At 51.1% G+C, this 23,005-nt stretch overlaps 1 protein-coding gene across 1 annotated transcript in view; it reads left to right on the top strand.

The window, feature by feature from the left end:
• Positions 1 to 10,295: 10,295 nt before the first annotated feature.
• The window catches only part of LOC139760856 (uncharacterized), a 113,862-nt gene continuing 101,152 nt past the window's right edge, over positions 10,296 to 23,005 (top strand). The window contains exon 1 of the mRNA XM_071684566.1: positions 10,296 to 10,346. The gene's annotated coding sequence lies outside the window, so the exon portion shown is untranslated. The remainder of the gene's footprint in view (positions 10,347 to 23,005) is intronic.

Below are 23,005 nucleotides of genomic sequence, written 5' to 3'. Positions count from 1 at the left end.
GCAGGTGGTTCCTCTGTGTGTGTGTGTGTGTGTGTGTGTGTGTGTGTGTGTGTGTGTGTGTGTGTGTGTGTGTGTGAGATCACTCCAACAACACCATCCGCTGGCACGTTCCCTCACTACTACTACCTACCCCTCACCTCCCCCTCACCCTCATCCTACTCCTCCCTCACCAACAGCCTACCACTGTGTCTGCCCGCCCCTCACCCTCACTTCAGGGGTCGAGCTTCGTCTATGAAGGCGAGCACAGAGGCCTGCCCCAGCCAGCCTCAGACGGAGGTCTGTTCCCACCGTAACAATTCAAGCTGAAGGGGATGTCACCACTTCATCATATCCTTCCACGGGAGATGTGTGATGACTAGGGGATGTCAGGGACATCACTAGTGTGACATCACTAGTGTGTCCCTTGTGTGTGTGGGCCAACAGCCTCATCATACAACCCTGCCACCACTCTACCACCAATATGCCAAGACTGCCATCAACCTGCCACCAACGTGCCACTCTGCCACCAACATGTCAACACTGCCATCAGCATTGCCACCAAAATGCCAACACTGCCATCAGTCTGCCACCAACATGCCAACACCCTGCCGCCTACCTCCCATCATATGAACAATACAGTAATAATTACTCCCCCACTAATTTACCACCAGGACAGGTGTGTGGTGTCATGACAGGTGTGGGCATGTCATGACAGGTGAGGGGATGTCATGACAGGTGTGGAGATGTCAATACAGGTGTGGAGATGTCATGGCAGGTGTGTGGTGTCATGAAAGGTGTGGGGATGTCATGACAGGTGTGGGGATGTCATAACAGGTGTGTGGTGTTACGACAGGTGTGGGGATGTCATGACAGGTGTGGGGATGTCATGACAGGTGTTGGGATGTAATGATAGGTGAGGGGATGTCATGATAGGTGAGGGGATGTCATGACAAGTGTGGGATGTCATGACAGGTGTTGGGATGTCATGACAGGTGTGTGGTGTCATGACAGGTGTGGGACGTCATGACAGGTGTGGGGATGTCATGACAGGTGAGGAATTGTTATGACAAGTGTGGGATGTCATGACAGGTGTTGGGATGTCATGAGAGGTGTGGGGATATCCTGACAGGTGTGGGGATATCATGACAGGTGTGGGGATATCATGACAGGTATGGGGTGTCGGGGTTTTGACACACTAAGCGCTGGAACGCGACACACCAGGCATGGTGGTTCTGGCACACTGACACACCAGCGTTGAGGGAATATGACACACCAGGCGTGGGATTTGTGACACATCAGGAGCGGTGGTGTGATACAACAGGCATGGGTATGTGACACACTAGGCGTGGGGTTTGTGACACATCAAGCATGGGAGTGTGCCACACCAGACACGAGGTTTAAAGACCAGGCGTGGGACAATGAAAACCAGATGTGGAATTATGACACACCAGGTCTGGAATTATGACACACCAGGCATGGGCGTAAGGCACACCAGGCATGGTGATTTGACACACCCGGCGTGGGTCTACAGCACACCAGGAGTGGTGGTGTGACACACCGGGCGTGGAAGACCAGGCGTGCACCCACGACATAACCAGCCACGGAGGCGTGGCAGCAAAGGTCACGTTACCGCGGCAAATTAGACGTCAACAAGTGTTACCAGACCAGCAGGGGGCTGTGTAGGAGGGAGGCGGCTGTTGATGTGTTGTCATCATGAAGTGCTTGAAGTCTTACTTGAGTGTTGAGTGGCTCAGGTCGTGGGATCGCCAGATATTGAGGCCTGGAGGCCTGTTTTTATTAAGTCTTAAGTCTGAGTAAGACTTGCTCTACAGGTGCGTGAGATAAAGCGCGCTATAAGTCTCATTTCAAGTCTTCACAGTTCTTGAGGTTATGAGATCCTGTGGTGTTCGTGCGCCTCAAGTCTTAATCAATATTTAAGAATCAAAGAAGAGTCGATAATTCTGGCGGTCCACGTCCCACAGGTGGTACCGTCCAGATAGTACCTGGATTACAAGCTCCAGTCATAAGTGGGAAGGAATCAGAAACCATTAATACATGAGGAGTACTGGAAGGTGTACCCCATGCGTCCCTCTCTCGCACAGGTGAAGTCCCAAGTCTTATGTTGTGTTTAGGTTTTTGGATACACAGCAGTGGAGGGAGTTGAGGAGAGACAGGTGGATGGTAGGTCGAAGTAAGACGCTGCCAGACGCTGAGGTAGAGAGTGGAAGACGAGGTGGCTTCGCCATGGGTAGGTCGAGGAGGCCATCTGTATATATATATGGATGGTGAGGGAGTGTGTGGTCTTAGAATTACGCTCATGAGGACGGCCTCAATGACACTGACAAGTTGATAGCACCTGAGGCCAGCCATTCAGCCGTGGAGAGGTAGGTGGGCAGCAGCAGCACGGCGCGGGCAATGACGCTATGTATGGTTATATCGGGAGGAGAGTGATGAGGTCAGCGGCCCACATCACCTTCCCGACGGACAGGTGAACGAAGCGGGTCATCCTCTCCAATATATATATATATATATATATATATATATATATATATATATATATATATATATATATATATATATATATATATGTATATATATATATATATATATATATATATATATATATATATATATATAATATGATCCTTTGGGTGCGCTAATGTCATCCCCCACGTCCCAGAGAAGGATTTCACCCCTAACTTATAACGAGACATTTGACTCGCGAGACGTCGATGTTAACCCCAGCGAGTTGGCTGCCAAACGCCGCCTTATGGTTGGCGTCTCATCTGTCTGTTTACGACGGGGGCGACATACCATGCGTTCACGCCGTGTTGTCTTCGTCGATGAGGGTTGTCATAGCACAGGAGGAGGAGAAGGGAAGTCGGTGGGGGTCCGTAAGGTCTAAGGACCAGGGTCTTTCTGTTGTACAAACACTTTACTAGTTAAACAAGTCATTCGTTGGTGATTTACGTCAATATTGAAGATTTTATTGATAATAAGGTCTTGTAAAACCTTTACCACACTGATCCCCAGGGGCTGGTCCTGACATGTACTGACTGACTCAGAGAAACGCTGGTCCCACCACGTACTGACTGACTCAGCCAGACGCTGGTCCCACCACGTACTGACTGACTCAGCCAGACGCTGGTCCCTCCACGTACTGACTGACTCAGAGAAACGCTGGTCCCACCACGTACTGACTGACTCAGCCAGACGCTGGTCCCACCACGTACTGACTGACTCAGCCAGACGATGGTCCCTCCACGTACTGACTGACTCAGCCAGACGATGGTCCCACCACGTACTGACTGACTCAGCCAGACGATGGTCCCTCCACGTACTGACTGACTCAGCCAGACGATGGTCCCACCACGTACTGACTGACTCAGCCAGACGATGGTCCCACCACGTACTGACTGACTCAGCCAGACGATGGTCCCTCCACGTACTGACTGACTCAGCCAGACGATGGTCCCTCCACGTACTGACTGACTCAGCCAGACGATGGTCCCTCCACGTACTGACTGACTCAGACAGACGATGGTCCCACCACGTACTGACTGACTCAGCCAGACGATGGTCCCTCCACGTACTGACTGACTCAGCCAGACGATGGTCCCTCCACGTACTGACTGACTCAGCCAGACGATGGTCCCTCCACGTACTGACTGACTCAGACAGACGATGGTCCCACCACGTACTGACTGACTCAGCCAGACGCTGGTCCCTCCACGTACTGACTGACTCAGCCAGACGCTGGTCCCACCACGTACTGACTGACTCAGCCAGACGATGGTCCCTCCACGTACTGACTGACTCAGCCAGACGCTGGTCCCTCCACGTACTGACTGACTCAGCCAGACGATGGTCCCTCCACGTACTGACTGACTCAGCCAGACGATGGTCCCTCCACGTACTGACTGACTCAGCCAGACGATGGTCCCACCACGTACTGACTGACTCAGACAGACGCTGGTCCCACCACGTACTGTCATGATCCAGACCACGTGCTCCCTTCCAGCGTAGTACCCACGTGGTCGCCGCAGTGCTTCACGGTGGCTGGTAAACAGTGACCCCAGCAGTGGCTACACTTACACTGCTCCTACATTCTCGGCACCAGGCATCCCCCCCTCCCCCCCCCCCTCCCGGGTGGCATGCTTATATTAGCCCGACAACACTGACAACAGTGCCTGGGTGGCCTACACCTACACCACTGACAACAGTGCCTGGGTGGGCCACACCTACACCACTGACAACAGTGCCTGGGTGGGCCACACCTACACCACTGACAACAATGCCTGGGTGGGCCACACCTTCACCACTGACAACAATGCCTGGGTGGGCCACATCTACACCACTGACAACAGTGCCTGGGTGGGCCACACCTACACCACTGACAACAGTGCCTGGGTGGGCCACACCTACACCACTGACAACAATGCCTGGGTGGGCCACACCTACACCACTGACAACAGTGCCTGGGTGGCCTACACCTACACCACTGACAACAATGCCTGGGTGGGCCACACCTACACCACTGACAACAGTGCCTGGGTGGGCCACACCTACACCACTGACAACAATGCCTGGGTGGGCCACACCTACACCACTGACAACAGTGCCTGGGTGGGCCACACCTACACCACTGACAACAATGCCTGGGTGTGCCACACCTACACCACTGACAACAATGCCTGGGTGTGCCACATCTACACCACTGACAACAGTGCCTGGGTGGGCCACACCTACACCACTGACAACAATGCCTGGGTGGGCCACACCTACACCACTGACAACAATGCCTGGGTGGGCCACACCTACACCACTGACAACAGTGCCTGGGTGGGCCACACCTACACCACTGACAACAGTGCCTGGGTGGGCCACACCTACACCACTGACAACAATGCCTGGGTGGGCCACACCTACACCACTGACAACAATGCCTGGGTGGGCCACATCTACACCACTGACAACAATGCCTGGGTGGGCCACATCTACACCACTGACAACAATGCCTGGGTGGGCCACACCTACACCACTGACAACAATGCCTGGGTGGGCCACACCTACACCACTGACAACAATGCCTGGGTGGGCCACACCTACACCACTGACAACAATGCCTGGGTGGGCCACATCTACACCACTGACAACAATGCCTGGGTGGACCACACCTACACCACTGACAACAATGCCTGGGTGGGCCACACCTACACCACTGACAACAATGCCTGGGTGGGCCACATCTACACCACTGACAACAATGCCTGGGTGGGCCACATCTACACCACTGACAACAATGCCTGGGTGGGCCACACCTACACCACTGACAACAATGCCTGGGTGGGCCACATCTACACCACTGACAACAATGCCTGGGTGGGCCACACCTACACCACTGACAACAATGCCTGGGTAGGCCACACCTACACCACTGACAACAATGCCTGGGTGGGCCACACCTACACCACTGACAACAATGCCTGGGTGGGCCACACCTACACCACTGACAACAATGCCTGGGTGGGCCACATCTACACCACTGACAACAATGCCTGGGTGGGCCACATCTACACCACTGACAACAATGCCTGGGTGGGCCACACCTACACCACTGACAACAATGCCTGGGTGGGCCACACCTACACCACTGACAACAATGCCTGGGTGGGCCACATCTACACCACTGACAACAATGCCTGGGTGGGCCACACCTACACCACTGACAACAATGCCTGGGTGGGCCACACCTACACCACTGACAACAATGCCTGGGTGGGCCACACCTACACCACTGACAACAATGCCTGGGTGGGCCACACCTACACCACTGACAACAATGCCTGGGTGGGCCACACCTACACCACTGACAACAATGCCTGGGTGGGCCACACCTACACCACTGACAACAATGCCTGGGTGGGCCACATCTACACCACTGACAACAGTGCCTGGGTGGGCCACACCTACACCACTGACAACAATGCCTGGGTGGGCCACACCTACACCACTGACAACAATGCCTGGGTGGGCCACACCTACACCACTGACAACAATGCCTGGGTGGGCCACATCTACACCACTGACAACAATGCCTGGGTGGGCCACACCTACACCACTGACAACAATGCCTGGGTGGGCCACACCTATACCACTGATAACAATGCCTGGGTGGACCACACCTACACCACTGACAACAGTGCCTGGGTGGCCTACACCTACACCACTGACAACAGTGCCTGGGTGGGCCACACCTACACCACTGACAACAATGCCTGGGTGGGCCACACCTACACCACTGACAACAATGCCTGGGTGGACCACACCTACACCACTGACACCCCACCCCCTCATAAACCACCAGTCCGGTAGCACCCACGTGAACTCTATTGCATATATTAACTTTGATGTGTGATGCCCACTTATATATTTACTTATGTGTGTGTGTGTGTGTGTGTGTGTGTGTGTGTGTGTGTGTGTGTGTGTGTGTGTGTGTGTGTGTCCACGGACGCCACACAAAGTGTCACATTACTCTGCAACTTCTCTTGCCCCCAGCCACGTGACCTCATTGTAGTGTGGTCATTAAGGGTGACATTACAAGACTGATACTAAAACGGGTGAAAATTGGCACGAAGAAGTAATGAATGACGACTTAACACGCAAGAACATTGTTGATCAGTGGTGGTGAGTCCTGGGTGCCCCGTGGTTAGTGGTGGTGAGTCCTGGGTGCCCCATGGTTAGTGGTGGTGAGTCCTGGGTGCCCCATGGTTAGTGGTGGTAAGTCCTGGGTGCCCCCATGGTTAGTGGTGGTGAGTCCTGGGTGCCCCATGGTTAGTGGTGGTGAGTCCTGGGTGCCCCATGGTTAGTGGTGGTGAGTCCTGGGTGCCCCGTGGTTAGTGGTGGTGAGTCCTGGGTGCCCCATGGTTAGTGGTGGTGAGTCCTGGGTGCCCCATGGTTAGTGGTGGTGAGTCCTGGGTGCCCCATGGTTAGTGGTGGTGAGTCCTGGGTGCCTCATGGTTAGTGGTGGTGAGTCCTGGGTGCCCCATGGTTAGTGGTGGTAAGTCCTGTGTGCCCCATGGTTAGTGGTGGTGAGTCCTGGGTGCCCCATGGTTAGTGGTGGTGAGTCCTGGGTGCCCCATGGTTAGTGGTGGTGAGTCCTGGGTGCCCCATGGTTAGTGGTGGTGAGTCCTGGGTGCCCCGTGGTTAGTGGTGGTGAGTCCTGGGTGCCCCATGGTTAGTGGTGGTGAGTCCTGGGTGCCCCATGGTTAGTGGTGGTGAGTCCTGGGTGCCCCATGGTTAGTGGTGGTGAGTCCTGGGTGCCTCATGGTTAGTGGTGGTGAGTCCTGGGTGCCCCATGGTTAGTGGTGGTAAGTCCTGTGTGCCCCATGGTTAGTGGTGGTGAGTCCTGGGTGCCCCATGGTTAGTGGTGGTGAGTCCTGGGTGACCCATGGTAAGTGGCGGTGAGGAGTAGGTGCCTCCGTGGGTAGTAGTGGCAATAGTGGCACACACACACTAGGTCAGTGGCGTTAGTGACACGTTTAACCTGGGTATGACCAGGTAGGTATGGGTCGTATGACCTTACTCAATCTACACTTAGTTCTGGCAACACACCAGGTCGACCTGGTGGACCTGGGTATGACCTGGTGGACCTGGTGGACCTGGGTATGACCTGGTGGACCTGGGTATGACCTGCGTGACCGTGAACCAGGTCATCCTACCCCATCAGTCAGGTCCTGGGGGTCAAACCTCCATAATACTTTACTCAGATGAACTCTTGAGTTTTGTAAGTATTTCGATATTTTCCGAAATGTAGCGTAAAAGACAAGATGTTTTACTCTGATCCTGAAGGACACAGTGTGGCGTGGCTTTGTGTAAACGTCTGGGGATAAAAGGCATGAGATGGTGAATGGACGTTTAAATGGCCCGACGGTCAGACAAATGGCCAGGGGGCGAGGTGGGTGTCAGCGAAGTAGTCAAAGGACCCGGACCACAAAGGACCCGGACCACAAAGGACCCGGACCACAGCTCACATGGAGGCAACCCGGGGAACAGTAGCCAGCTGGCCAGAAATCAATTTCTGATCCATTATCCAACACATAAAGGTGACCAACCCACCCGTGTGTGTGTGTGTGTGTGTGTGTGTGTGTGTGTGTGTGTGTGTGTGTGTGTGTGTGTGCTTGCGTGTGTGGTGACAAGCATGCGTGCTTGACCACGTGTTTAGGTTAATGAGACACCAGCAACAAGCAGTAACATGGCCCCCCCCTCCTCCCGCTCCTCCCTTGCCACCGGCATGTCAACACACCTCCCCTACCAACATCGCACTCCACCACCCCACACAACCCCCACCGGAAGATATCCTAGTAACACGACCTGGATTCGGATATCTATAGACTTTAGAAAGCGTTCAATGCTTCCCAAGGATCTCCTGTGTTCTAACACGACCTGTATTTGGCTTTCTATAGACTTTATAAAGCGTTCAATACTTCCCAAGAATCTCTTATGTTCTACAGTGAGCTGCGTTACGCGTCCCAACCTGGACAACAGCTACGCTGTCCCCAGCTGTGTCCCCATGTCCCGTGTGTAGCTGTGTCCCCATGTCCCTTGTGTAGCAGTGTCCCCATGTCCCTTGTGTAGCAGTGTCCCCATGTCCCTTGTGTAGCTGTGTCCCCATGTCCCGTGTGTAGCAGTGTCCCCATGTTCCTTGTGTAGCAGTGTCCCCATGTCCCTTGTGTAGCAGTGTCCCCATGTCCCTTGTGTAGCAGTGTCCCCATGTCCCTTGTGTAGCTGTGTCCCCATGTCCCTTGTGTAGCAGTGTCCCCATGACCCGTGTGGGTTAAGTCCTCCAGCCTGGCAACAGAGTGACACAGAATACTCCCATTTCTGTTCCTGCCACACAACCCCTTATCAAGGGTGAGGTTGGCTAGCTTCTCCCATATCGCTGACGAGCTCAGTAAACCCACAGTAAATTCCTACTTCCACTACTATTCCCCGTCTGACTTTGGCTTCGCCTGTTTCCCAATCAGTTGCAAAATCAACGATTCTCTCCATTGTCATCTGTGCGGTATAGCCGTGCTCGATTCCACACCATCTATATGCTTAGTAACGCGTCCTCAATTCTTCCACCAAGTGTTTGATGCACTGGCTTGTAACGTGACCAGTAGTGGCCCACGACACACGATACGTCTGCTGCCTGACACCTTCCATACCTGCCTCGCTCACACTCATCTCTTGACATCTCGTGCGATAGAAATGACAAGAAAAGCAAAACACATGATTACTCTCTCCTCTCTTATTGGTGGGTCATCGGTGACGTCATGATCATTAAGTAAACTAGGTGACGTCAGACAACGTGGGAAAGTTTCTTGACCCCACAATTTACCGAGCACTGAGCAGACCCGTCTGTTACCAGAGCAGGTCAGGTGAGTGTAGGTGGGTCAACAGGTGAGTGGTGAAGAGGCAGGTGTTGGCTGGTGGTAGTGTAGGTATGAGGTGGTAGAGGTGCAGGTGTAAGGTGGTAGTGGTGGCAGTAAAGGTGGAGGGGTAGTGGTGGCACAGCAGTAGGATGGTGTTGGTGCAAGTGGTGGTAGTGGTGGAGGTAGTGCAGGTGTAGGGTGGTGGTAGTGGTGGAAGTAGTGTAGGTATAGGATGGTGGTGGTGATGGTGGTGGTAGAACAGGTGTAGGATGGTGGTGGGGGTGTGGTGGGAGAGGTGTGGTAGGGCAGGGGTGTGGTGGGAGGGGTGTGGTAGGGCAGGGGTGTGGCGGGAGGGGTGTGGTAGGGCAGGGGTGTGGTGGGAGAGGTGTGGTAGGGCAGGGGTGTGGTGGGAGAGGTGTGGTAGGGCAGGGGTGTGGCGGGAGGGGTGTGGTAGGGCAGGGGTGTGGTGGGAGAGGTGTGGTAGGGCAGGGGTGTGGCGGGAGGAGTGTGGTAGGGCAGGGGTGTGGTGGGAGAGGTGTGGTAGGGCAGGGGTGTGGTGGGAGAGGTGTGGTAGGGCAGGGGTGTGGTGGGAGAGGTGTGGTAGGGCAGGGGTGTGGCGGGAGAGGTGTGGTAGGGCAGGGGTGTGGCGGGAGAGGTGTGGTAGGGCAGGGGTGTGGCGGGAGAGGTGTGGTAGGGCAGGGGTGTGGCGGGAGGGGTGTGGCAGGGCAGGGGTGTGGTGGGAGAGGTGTGGTAAGGCAGGGGTGTGGCGGAAGAGGTGTGGTAGGGCAGGGGTGCGGCGGGAGGGGTGTGGTAGGGCAGGGGTGTGGTGGGAGGGGTGAAGGAGTGTTGTACAGTAAGAAAACGGAGTACCTAACACAGCAGCGTGCTGCTGGGAGAGGCTCTCACTCAGTCAGTCTCCAGCCCGCGCTCACTCCGTCCACCAGCACCCTGGTCAGTCGCGCCCCTCCTCCAACACTCTCCACTCCTGGCTCTCCTCCAGCACTCTGTCCCCGTCTCTCTTCCAACAACTCTCCAACATGGTCGTTCTCCAACACTCTCCTCGTGGCACTCTTCCAATACTCTCCCCTCCTGGCTCTCCTCCAGCATTCTACCGCCGTTCATCCTCCAACACCACCCCACGTGGCCCTCCTTCACCCCCTTTCTCCTCGTGGCGCTCTTCTACACTCTCTCCTCCTGGCTCTTCTCCAACACTCTGCCCCCACGGTATCTTACACACTTCCTCTAGTCTCCCCAACACCTCTCTGGGCCTTCCCTCCCACAGCTGGTGCCAGGTGGTTGGCCTCCTCCCAACAGCTGGTGCCAGGTGGTTGGCCCTCCTCCCAACAGCTGGTGCCAGGTGGTTGGCCCTCCTCCTACAATGAGAGGCGTCTTTTGGGGTGCCCCTTGAAGATGCTTCGGTTCAGATGGACCGAAACAACCACAACACCGTCTCGAATAGAGGATTCAGTGCTTCGGTGTCATCCACGTGCCCACGAAAGCGTTGTCAGTAGAAGTGAATGAAGTGTTGTCAGATGAAGTGAACACAGTGCTCCCAACAGATCCGAACACAGTGTTGCCAGTACAGCTAACTAGAAGTTCGTCAGTGTATCACCTGTTCTTTAAGTCGGTGAACTCGAACCTCGAGAACAAAACTGAATCATTGGTCTCGAACGCATTTCTTCAGCGGTGTCGCCAGCGTCAGTAGCCAAAGTGTTCGCTTCACAAGTGGAATAAAGTCAAGTGTAGTGACGGTCGCAGAGTGTAGTAGCCTGGCAGGGTGTACAGTGTGTGTGTGTGTGTGTGTCTGTGTGTGTGTGTGTGTGTGTGTGTGTGTGTGTGTGTGGTGTGTGTGCGTCTGTGTGTATAGCTGCCGTGTTACAACTGCCCACGGTACAACACACTGACAACACAACACAGATGTATCATAACTCTGAGTTGTAGTTTTCGGGATCGACTCTCGTCTTAGTGGAGCACCGACAGGAAGAGAAAAAATTGATGTGATAAATTCGTACAAAATGAAAATTTCCTCATTTATTTTTCTGTTGTTAAATTACGATCATCAACATGAAATTTGCCAACATTGTTGTGACACTGATGGCTGGTTGTGTCAGCTGGCTGGCTCAGTGTTGTCATTAAGCTAGCCGAGTGTTGTCAGCAGGTTGTCTCAGTGTCAGCTGGCCGGGCGAGTGTCAGCTGACTGGCTCAGTGTCAGCTGGCTGGGCGAGTGTCAGCTGACTGGCTCAGTGTCAGCTGGCTGGGCGAGTGTCAGCTGACTGGCTCAGTGTCAGTTGGGTCAGCTGTGGACCCAGCGGTTGCCAGCTGCCGCCAGGAATGAATGGTTCATACAAGTTCATATTTTTGAGAGTGAAGCACTGAAGCAAAAATCAGGTATATATATATATATATATATATATATATATATATATATATATATATATATATATATATATATATATATATATATAGAATTACCCCTGGGCCGTTTTCTATGAAAAATTCCTGGTTTTCACTTGGTCCTCCTTTCCAGAGGCTGCGCTACTTCCAGTAGCTGGGAAATGATGGACGGTTGTGGACTGAGAAGTTGTTTGACGAGACTATACTCCCTGTGATACAACCTTGATAATAATGACATCAGTCGCAGTATCATCTCTTGCAGGAGAGAAGTCCGGTAACACCTCATATATGAATATATATATATATATATATATATATATATATATATATATATATATATATATATATATATATATATATATATATAGTGAAGTAAAGTGGTGGTGCTCTCTCGTCCTGCTCGTCTCGGTAACCCGGAAGTCAAGTGCGCCGATTTGATAAATGATATTATCTTATCCTCCCGATAACATCTCCCGATAACTTCCTCCCCTCATCCTCCCGATAACATTCTCCCCTTATCTTCCCGATAACTTCCTCCCCATAACATCCTCCCCTCGTGCTCCTAGATGATATCCTCCCCTCGTCCCCCCTACATAACATCCTCCCCTCGTGCTCCCACATGATATCCTCCCCTCGTGCTCCCACATGATATCCTCCCCTCGTCCCCCCACATGATATCCTCCCCTCGTTCCCCCTACATAATAGCCTCCCCTCGTCCCCCTAATGATATCCTCCCCTCGTCCCCCCACATGATATCCTCCCCTCGTCCCCCACATGATATCCTCCCCTCGTCCCCCCACATGATATCCTCCCCTCGTCCCCCCACATGATATCCTCCCCTCGTCCCCCCTACATAATATCCTCCCCTCGTCCCCCCTACATAATATCCTCCCCTCGTTCCCCCCTACATAATATCCTCCCCTCGTCCCCCCTACATAATATCCTCCCCTCGTCCCCCTAATGATATCCTCCCCTCGTGCTCCCAGCGTCTCTGAACTAATCAGGAAAAAAAAAAAAAATATATATATATATATATATATATATATATATATATATATATATATATATATATATATTCGTTCCACAGGTCTTATACATTTCATCATTTTCCTGTACCTTGAAATTTGCAGCGCCGCCTTGTTGATCTGAGCAACACGTACCAGGTAAAGGTGGGAGGGAGGAGGAGGTTGAGACAAGATCCAGTTTTGTAATGCCTCTTCGACACCTGTTGTATCGGTGCCTCGTTGTGTGGTAGATGAGGAGGCTTGGGTGAATCCATGATGAATGAATGTGACGTAGATGGAGATCAAGGGCAGGCAGGCTTAAGTGTCTTCGAGTCCACGACGAGACGTAGAGAGACGATAGCTGGTGGAGTGGTTGAGGGTGCTGACGTGTTGCTGCTTCCTGTTGTTAAGTTTGCTGTTCAATGTGACACAGAGAAGCCTTAAGAATCTTGAGCGGCCTGAGAGACCTAGTGAGACAGTAGGGGGAAGACATGGCTTGAAGGCAGAGCCAAGGTGTATGACGAGGGTTCATGGTTTGGTTCATTCTGACGTGGTTGGACGAGGGTTCATGGTTTGGTTCATCCTGACGTGGTTGGACGAGGGTTCATGGTTTGGTTCATCCTGACGTGGTTGGACGAGGGTTCATGGTTTGGTTCATCCTGACGTGGTTGGACGAGGGTTCATGGTTTGGTTCATCCTGACGTGGTTGGACGAGGGTTCATGGTTTGGTTCATCCTGACGTGGTTGGACGAGGGTTCATGGTTTGGTTCATCCTGACGTGGTTGGACGAGGGTTCATGGTTTGGTACATCCTGACGTGGTTGGACGAAGGTTCAGGGTTTGGTACATCCTGACGTGGTTGGACGAGGATTCATGGTTTGGTTCATCCTGACGTGGTTGGACGAGGGTTCATGGTTTGGTTCATCCTGACGTGGTTGGACGAGGGTTCATGGTTTGGTACATCATGACGTGGTTGGACGAGGATTCATGGTTTGGTTCATCCTGACGTGGTTGGACGAGGGTTCATGGTTTGGTTCATCCTGACGTGGTTGGACGAGGGTTCATGGTTGGTTCATCCTGACGTGGTTGGACGAGGGTTCATGGTTTGGTTCATCCTGACGTGGTTGGACGAGGGTTCATGGTTGGTTCATCCTGACGTGGTTGGACGAGGGTTCATGGTTTGGTTCATTCTGACGTGGTTGGACGAGGGTTCATGGTTTGGTACATCATGACGTGGTTGGACGAGGGTTCATGGTTTGGTTCATCCTGACGTGGTTGGACGAGGATTCATGGTTTGGTTCATCCTGACGTGGTTGGACGAGGATTCATGGTTTGGTTCATCCTGACGTGGTTGGACGAGGATTCATGGTTTGGTTCATCCTGACGTGGTTGGACGAGGGTTCATGGTTTGGTTCATTCTGACGTGGTTGGACGAGGATTCATGGTTTGGTTCATCCTGACGTGGTTGGACGAGGATTCATGGTTTGGTTCATCCTGACGTGGTTGGACGAGGGTTCATGGTTTGGTACATCATGACGTGGTTGGACGAGGGTTCATGGTTTGGTACATCCTGACGTGGTTGGACGAGGGTTCATGGTTTGGTACATCCTGACGTGGTTGGACGAGGATTCATGGTTTGGTTCATCCTGACGTGGTTGGACGAGGGTTCATGGTTTGGTACATCCTGACGTGGTTGGACGAGGGTTCATGGTTGGTTCATCCTGACGTGGTTGGACGAGGGTTCATGGTTGGTTCATCCTGACGTGGTTGGACGAGGATTCATGGTTTGGTTCATTCTGACGTGGTTGGACGAGGATCATGGTTTGGTTCATCCTGACGTGGTTGGACGAGGGTTCATGGTTTGGTACATCATGACGTGGTTGGACGAGGGTTCATGGTTTGGTACATCATGACGTGGTTGGACGAGGATTCATGGTTTGGTTCATCCTGACGTGGTTGGACGAGGGTTCATGGTTTGGTACATCCTGACGTGGTTGGACGAGGGTTCATGGTTTGGTACATCATGACGTGGTTGGACGAGGGTTCATGGTTGGTTCATCCTGACGTGGTTGGACGAGGGTTCATGGTTGGTTCATCCTGACGTGGTTGGACGAGGGTTCATGGTTGGTTCATCCTGACGTGGTTGGACGAGGGTTCATGGTTGGTTCATCCTGACGTGGTTGGACGAGGATTCATGGTTTGGTTCATCCTGACGTGGTTGGACGAGGGTTCATGGTTTGGTTCATTCTGACGTGGTTGGACGAGGGTTCATGGTTTGGTACATCATGACGTGGTTGGACGAGGATTCATGGTTTGGTTCATTCTGACGTGGTTGGACGAGGATTCATGGTTTGGTTCATCCTGACGTGGTTGGACGAGGGTTCATGGTTTGGTACATCATGACGTGGTTGGACGAGGGTTCATGGTTTGGTACATCATGACGTGGTTGGACGAGGGTTCATGGTTTGGTACATCATGACGTGGTTGGACGAGGATCATGGTTTGGTTCATTCTGACGTGGTTGGACGAGGGTTCATGGTTGGTTCATCCTGACGTGGTTGGACGAGGGTTCATGGTTTGGTTCATCCTGACGTGGTTGGACGAGGGTTCATGGTTGGTTCATCCTGACGTGGTTGGACGAGGGTTCATGGTTGGTTCATCCTGACGTGGTTGGACGAGGATTCATGGTTTGGTTCATCCTGACGTGGTTGGACGAGGATTCATGGTTTGGTTCATCCTGACGTGGTTGGACGAGGGTTCATGGTTGGTTCATCCTGACGTGGTTGGACGAGGGTTCATGGTTGGTTCATCCTGACGTGGTTGGACGAGGATCATGGTTTGGTTCATCCTGACGTGGTTGGACGAGGATTCATGGTTTGGTTCATCCTGACGTGGTTGGACGAGGGTTCATGGTTTGGTTCATCCTGACGTGGTTGGACGAGGATTCATGGTTTGGTTCATCCTGACGTGGTTGGACGAGGGTTCATGGTTTGGTTCATTCTGACGTGGTTGGACGAGGGTTCATGGTTTGGTACATCATGACGTGGTTGGACGAGGATCATGGTTTGGTTCATTCTGACGTGGTTGGACGAGGGTTCATGGTTGGTTCATCCTGACGTGGTTGGACGAGGATCATGGTTTGGTTCATCCTGACGTGGTTGGACGAGGATTCATGGTTTGGTTCATTCTGACGTGGTTGGACGAGGGTTCATGGTTTGGTACATCATGACGTGGTTGGACGAGGGTTCATGGTTGGTTCATCCTGACGTGGTTGGACGAGGGTTCATGGTTTGGTACATCATGACGTGGTTGGACGAGGGTTCATGGTTGGTTCATCCTGACGTGGTTGGACGAGGGTTCATGGTTGGTTCATCCTGACGTGGTTGGACGAGGATTCATGGTTTGGTTCATCCTGACGTGGTTGGACGAGGATTCATGGTTTGGTTCATCCTGACGTGGTTGGACGAGGATTCATGGTTTGGTTCATCCTGACGTGGTGGACGAGGGTTCATGGTTGGTTCATCCTGACGTGGTTGGACGAGGGTTCATGGTTGGTTCATCCTGACGTGGTTGGACGAGGGTTCATGGTTTGGTTCATCCTGACGTGGTTGGACGAGGATTCATGGTTTGGTTCATCCTGACGTGGTTGGACGAGGATTCATGGTTTGGTTCATCCTGACGTGGTTGGACGAGGGTTCATGGTTTGGTACATCATGACGTGGTTGGACGAGGATTCATGGTTTGGTTCATCCTGACGTGGTTGGACGAGGATTCATGGTTTGGTTCATCCTGACGTGGTTGGACGAGGGTTCATGGTTGGTTCATCCTGACGTGGTTGGACGAGGATTCATGGTTTGGTTCATCCTGACGTGGTTGGACGAGGATTCATGGTTTGGTTCATTCTGACGTGGTTGGACGAGGGTTCATGGTTTGGTACATCATGACGTGGTTGGACGAGGATTCATGGTTTGGTTCATTCTGACGTGGTTGGACGAGGATTCATGGTTTGGTTCATTCTGACGTGGTTGGACGAGGATTCATGGTTTGGTTCATTCTGACGTGGTTGGACGAGGATCATGGTTTGGTTCATTCTGACGTGGTTGGACGAGGATTCATGGTTTGGTTCATTCTGACGTGGTTGGACGAGGGTTCATGGTTTGGTACATCATGACGTGGTTGGACGAGGATTCATGGTTTGGTTCATCCTGACGTGGTTGGACGAGGATTCATGGTTTGGTTCATTCTGACGTATTACAGGATAGATATGCATGTTTCATATATATATATATATATATATATATATATATATATATATATATATATATATATATATATATATATGTTGTGTGTTGTGTGTGTGTGTGTGTGTTATAATTATATATATATATATATATAATATATATATATATATAATATATATTATATATATAAGCTAAATAGATAGATAGATAGATAGATAAACAGATATATTATATATCATTATTAGTATCATTATCATTATAATTATCAAGGGTACTTAATACCGTGACGAACGAGCTTTTATAGGAAAAGTATGGCAAGTGTGCGAGTCGGAAGGGAGGAGGGTGAATGGTTCTTGGTGAAGGAGGGTCTGCGTATAGGATGTGTGATGCCATCAAAGCTGTTTAATCGGCTCATGGATGGGGTAGTGTGGGAAGTGAATGAAGATTATTAGAGCGAGGGGCGGGGCTATGGTATGCTGGCGATGGAGGGTGGGGGCATGGGAAGTAAATCAATTGCTGTTTTCAAATGAATCTCTTCTTGATAGCAGACGCCAGGAAGAAGTACCAGAAACTAGTGACTCACTGGGAGTATGTGAAACAAGATGGTTAAGATAATGAGGCACATTTAAGTGGATGAGATGAGGTGGCTTAAGTGCAAGTCTCAATGGGAAAGAGCTGGAGGGAATGAAGTGGTTTAGGTTCCTAGCAGAGGACGTTGAAGTAGATGAAACCACGAGAGCTGAGTTGAATCTAAGGATGGAAGATTTGAGCGAAGGTTCGTGTTGCGTTAAGGAGTGTGTGGAAGTCAGAAGCCAGCATCAGTTACGGACAAAAATCGGAATGTTTGTAGGTAGAGCAGTCCCAATAGTACTGTATAGACGTGAGTCTTAAGCAGTGAACACAGAGGAAAGGAAGATGGTGGACGTGTTGAAAATGAAATGCCTCTGGACAATATGTGGTGTGTGTGTGTGTGTGTGTGTGTGTGTGTGGCGGGTCGATCACGCAAGGAATGACAGTGTACGAGGAGAGAGAGAGAGAGAGAGAGAGAGAGAGAGAGAGAGAGAGAGAGAGAGAGAGAGAGAGAGAGAGAGAGAGAGAGTCTGGTAGTCAGCTCAGTCTGGTTGAGAGAGCTGACCAGGATGTGCTGAAATGTTCTATGTTTCTGAAGTGAAGGAAGCCTCGGGTAGTGCGGGAGGGGGCGAGGAGATATAAGGATAGGGTGAAGTAGGCTTTGGAGTATCTGGCCTGACATGCAGGAACGTGAGAAGCGTGCACGGGATAGAATGACTGGGATCGATATTGTATTTAGGGAGCGACGCGCTGTCAGTGGGCTAAGCCAGGGTATGTGAAGCAGTCAGGTCAAGCAAAGATAATACCTAAGGGACGTAGCTGTGGATGGTATGCACTGGTTTCAGTCCATTATACATAATAGCTAGAAAGTAGATAAATCAATATCTGGCCGTTGTTCGTTTTATTATTATGATTATTACTATTATTATTATTATTATCATTATTATTATTATTATCATTATTATTATTATTATTATTATTATTATTATTATCATTATTATCATTATTTATTATTATTATTATTATTATTATTATTATTATTATTATTATTATTATTATCATCATTATTATTACTATTATCATTATTATTATCATTATCATCATTATCATCATTATATATATCTAGGCCATCTCATTAGCATTCTCTCTCTCTCTCTCTCTCTCTCTCTCTCTCTCTCTCTCTCTCTCTCTCTCTCTCTCTCTCTCTCTCTCGTTAAATTATACCTTAACCTAAGCCAGGTACCCAATCTATGGAGTAACCGCTAGGGGAGGATGAACAGATGGGTTGACTACGGACTGACTACCACGACCAGAATTCGAACCTGCGCGTACTCGATCCCGGGCGGTTGATGAATGAGTCACGGTCAGCAAAGTCAATTGTTCTATTCAAGGATGTGACAGAAACTGTTACAAGACTGGCCAGGGCCTACAAGTAAGGCTACGGGAATACAGAGATGACGTCTGACATCCCCAAATCACCAATGCTTTGGTGGTACATGTGGTCCTGTAGACGAGGAGGAAGACGTGCTAAGATGAGGGATGCAAAGATTCTGTATCAGAGAGTAGACAACAAGGCAAGGAAAGCATACGAAGCAGCCCACATTGCCATATTCTCCAGCGTTACGCTTCAAGAGAAGTTCCTCTTCGTCCCGTGATGATGATGATGCTGCAGCCTCGTCAAAGTGACACTTCACTCACGGTGTAAGAGGCAGACTGTGGTAGCATATGATATTAGTGACGGTGATTTGATTGCAAGGGTGAGTGATGTGGCAGTTGAAGGTATAATTAAGAGTTATATATGGGGTACCCTGGTGTGAATGAAAATGGTACACAGCTCGTGTAGTTGTGTGATGGCTAACGACTAGTGATCAGGAATCCATAGTTTAAACAAGAAATAAAGACGTGGCTAGATATACGTTAGAGAGAGGCGATGGTGTCAACGGGAATCATTGGATCTTCCAGTTTATCGTGGAATACCAACATAGCCAGTATCACAAACTTTGCTCCCCAGAAGTTGGCAGTGTTGTATAGGTGGTGTAATCATCATCATTCTTGAGAGCAGATAGGTCATATATACAGGGGTATTATTCGCCCGAGTATGGAACACTATTAACATGTTGGGATGGCTTTTCCTCTTCATCCATATCATCAAGAGTGGAATCAAAACCCTTCTGTCTCATTACTTCCTCAAACATCACCTCTCTGTAACCATTCCTCTCTGACCGTCAAAAAGTTGCTGCCTTCTGCCTATTCTGCTGTCAGTGGACACATCATTACCAGTCACAGAATACACCACCACTGTTACCACTGGAAAGTACCACCGCTACTGTCAGTGGGTATAGCCCGGTAGTCTCTCAGTACAGTAGACATATCCACTCTCTGTCACCCTTCACCAGTTTCTACCAAGCACTATCCTGACTCAGCACAAAAGCCACTACCAGGACGACAGTTACGCGCACGGGGAAAAGAGATAGAAAATCCAGAAGTATGTTCCACCCTGTACAAGATCCAGTGACCCACCTGAAGGAGGAGTCTTGGCTGGTTGTTGATTCCCGCATCAGAAGGATGAACCACACACCGGAGGGGTTCGAAATAGTGATGGACAACTGCAACAATCAGATGAACCATTTGATAGAGGGGGTATGAGTAGGTCCTCTACTCCTATACCAAACTGGTAAACCATCAACTCCAGGGGTTCGAACCGGTCCTCCAGTCCTGTAGCAGAGAGATGAACGATCTCCTGGAGGAGCTTGACTTCAGATTCGCTAACGTCATCGAACTCAAGGTCTCTGAGTCAGAGACGGTAATGCCCGAACCTGATGTGTTAACCTACGAAACCATCTAGCAACCTTTTATAGTTCCGAGCCCGGGGTGGAAGCCCCGCGCAGCATTGGACGGACTGTCAGTAACTCCCGAAACTATTGGTTGCTACTGCCCGAAGCTACTGAGGAACTGTGGGTAATGCTCGACCTACCATGGGTGGTGCAGTGAGGACAGGCCAGGAGACCCTGTTTAATGCCCAACCTGCCCACTGTGGCAGAGCTGCCGTGAGTAGTGTCAGGGCTTCCTCCCGTGGCAGAACTACCCTGGGTAGGGTTAGACCTGAAGGTGGAAGAGTTGCCCATGGTAGTGACTGACCTACCCTTGGGAATACTCGAGCAGGCCTGCACCGGCCGAGCATCCCATCTTGGCCAAACAGCCCACCTCGGCCGAGCATTCCATCTTGGCCAAACAGCCCACTGCGAACGAGTAGCCGGCAGTGGTCGCGAAGTAGAGACGTTCGAGTGTGAGTGTTATCTAGACCCGCCGACCTCATGGAACCCCGCCACCATCGCCTCGCGTCTCACTGTTAATGTCGCAAACAACAGTGGCGACCAACAGGCTAATGTGATGGTATTAACGAAGCCCAAGTCAGGGCTCCCCCGAGACACTAGGCGACTCAGTTCGACACAGTTGGTGACTCCTCCGAGATTGCGATCGAAGCTGCGAAGCCCCTGGATTAAGCGGACGAGCCTGTGAGCAGAGTGGAGGAACCTGCGGTCGGAACGGACTTCCCCTGCGGTCGAAGCGGACGAGCGTATGATCGAGGAGGACGAATCTGTGGACAAAGTGGACCAACCTTCGGTCAGAGTTTGACGAGTCTCCGGATAAAGTCGAGTCGTGTGCGGACTTCAGGACGACGCTGGATCAAGAGGCAGAAGCGTCTGCACGTACCGGTCGTGTAAGCGACTGCTCAGGATATGATGGAACGGCTGCCGGTGCTCCGGTAACAGTGAGTGAAGCCGACCATTCTAGTCCTGACAGCAGGGGGCATATCTAACACTCACTAGCTGTCTTTTGGTTTTCCAATTTTCTTACCACACGTTTTGCTTCGTCAAATAAAGTGAATGAAGTGTCTCATAGTCATTTTCACTTTATTCTTGAAATACATGAGCGATGTGGTATACAAGGAACGACGTACTGGCAATGGACTGAACGAGGGCATATGAAGCAGCCGAGGGAAACCATGGAAAGGTCTTTGAAACCAGGTTGTGAACTGGGAGCTGTAGTTTCGGTGCATTACACATGATAGTCTTTCTTCGTCTGTTCCTGAAGCTACCTTGGGAACTCGAGAAACGGCGAGCTAGTATATATATATATATATATATATATATATATATATATATATATATATATATATATATATATATATATATATATATATATATATCGTCATAAAGAGACATCTGTCTATCATCAGTCACTGAAAAGGTACACACGTCTGAGTTTGGTCTGTATAACTAGAGGTGCACAGACCATCAGAGACCAGAAGGATGGTTCGTGCGAACAGCCCAACCCAGCTGACCATATCACCAGCTACATCAGCCATGCGAGGAAGGTAACGACCATCTGCACGAACACCAGCTACACACGGGAACACTGTGTGGCGACGACCATCTGCACGAACACCAGCTACACACGGGAACACTGTGTGGCGACGACACACCTGCCCATGCCAGGGCACGGTGTTGTGGACGTGGAACACACCATGGGCAGGGTGTTACGGGGGTTTGGAACACACCATGCGCAGGGTGTTGGGGGTTTGGAACACACCATGGGCAGGTTGTTGGGGGTTTGGAACACACCATGGGCAGGGTGTTGGGGGTTTGGAACACACCATAGGCAGGGTGTTACGGGGGTTTGGAACACACCATGGGCAGGGTGTTGTGGACGTGGAACACACCATGGGCAGGGTGTTGGGGGTTTGGAACACACCATGGGCAGGGTGTTGGGGGTTTGGAACACACCATGCGCAGGGTGTTGCGGGGGTTTGGAACACACCATGCGCAGGGTGTTGGAGGTTTGGAACACACCATAGGCAGGGTGTTACGGGGGTTTGGAACACACCATGGGTAGAGTGCCGTGGAGGAGGAGGAGGAGGACGCACCAAAGACAATGTGTTGGGGCAGAATATACACCATGGGCAGGGTGTCGAGGCGGAAGACATAACATGGGCAGGATTCACGGGAGGGAGGCGTTCTATGGACAGGATCTTGGAGCGGGGGACACACCATGGGAAGGGTGCTAGGGGGATGGAGGTCGTCATTTCACAGTAGCCAAGTCATGGATTCTACCACGACATTGCATCTTACTCGTGTACTTTCCTGACATTCCCCCACACTCCCAAACACGCTCCCACAACCCCCCCTTTCCCAATGTTTTCCACTCCCACCACCCACCCCTGCGGACAACACCACCCCCATCCAATCCTTCCCAGTGTTCCCTCCAACCACAAATGAAGAGATATATTCATAGGTTTGTCTCACTCCACCTAGAGCTGGATGTTCAGACAATAATCAAATTGTCAATTGGAAGACGTTTGTACTTATTTGTTCCGCTTATGTGTCTTTGTTTGTGTTCAC

The sequence above is a fragment of the Panulirus ornatus genome, chromosome 3 (assembly GCF_036320965.1).
Source record: "Panulirus ornatus isolate Po-2019 chromosome 3, ASM3632096v1, whole genome shotgun sequence".
NCBI classification, from domain to species: domain Eukaryota; kingdom Metazoa; phylum Arthropoda; class Malacostraca; order Decapoda; family Palinuridae; genus Panulirus; species Panulirus ornatus.
The sequence above is the reverse complement of the archived record's forward strand: the minus strand, read 5'-3'. Positions and strand labels throughout refer to the sequence as shown.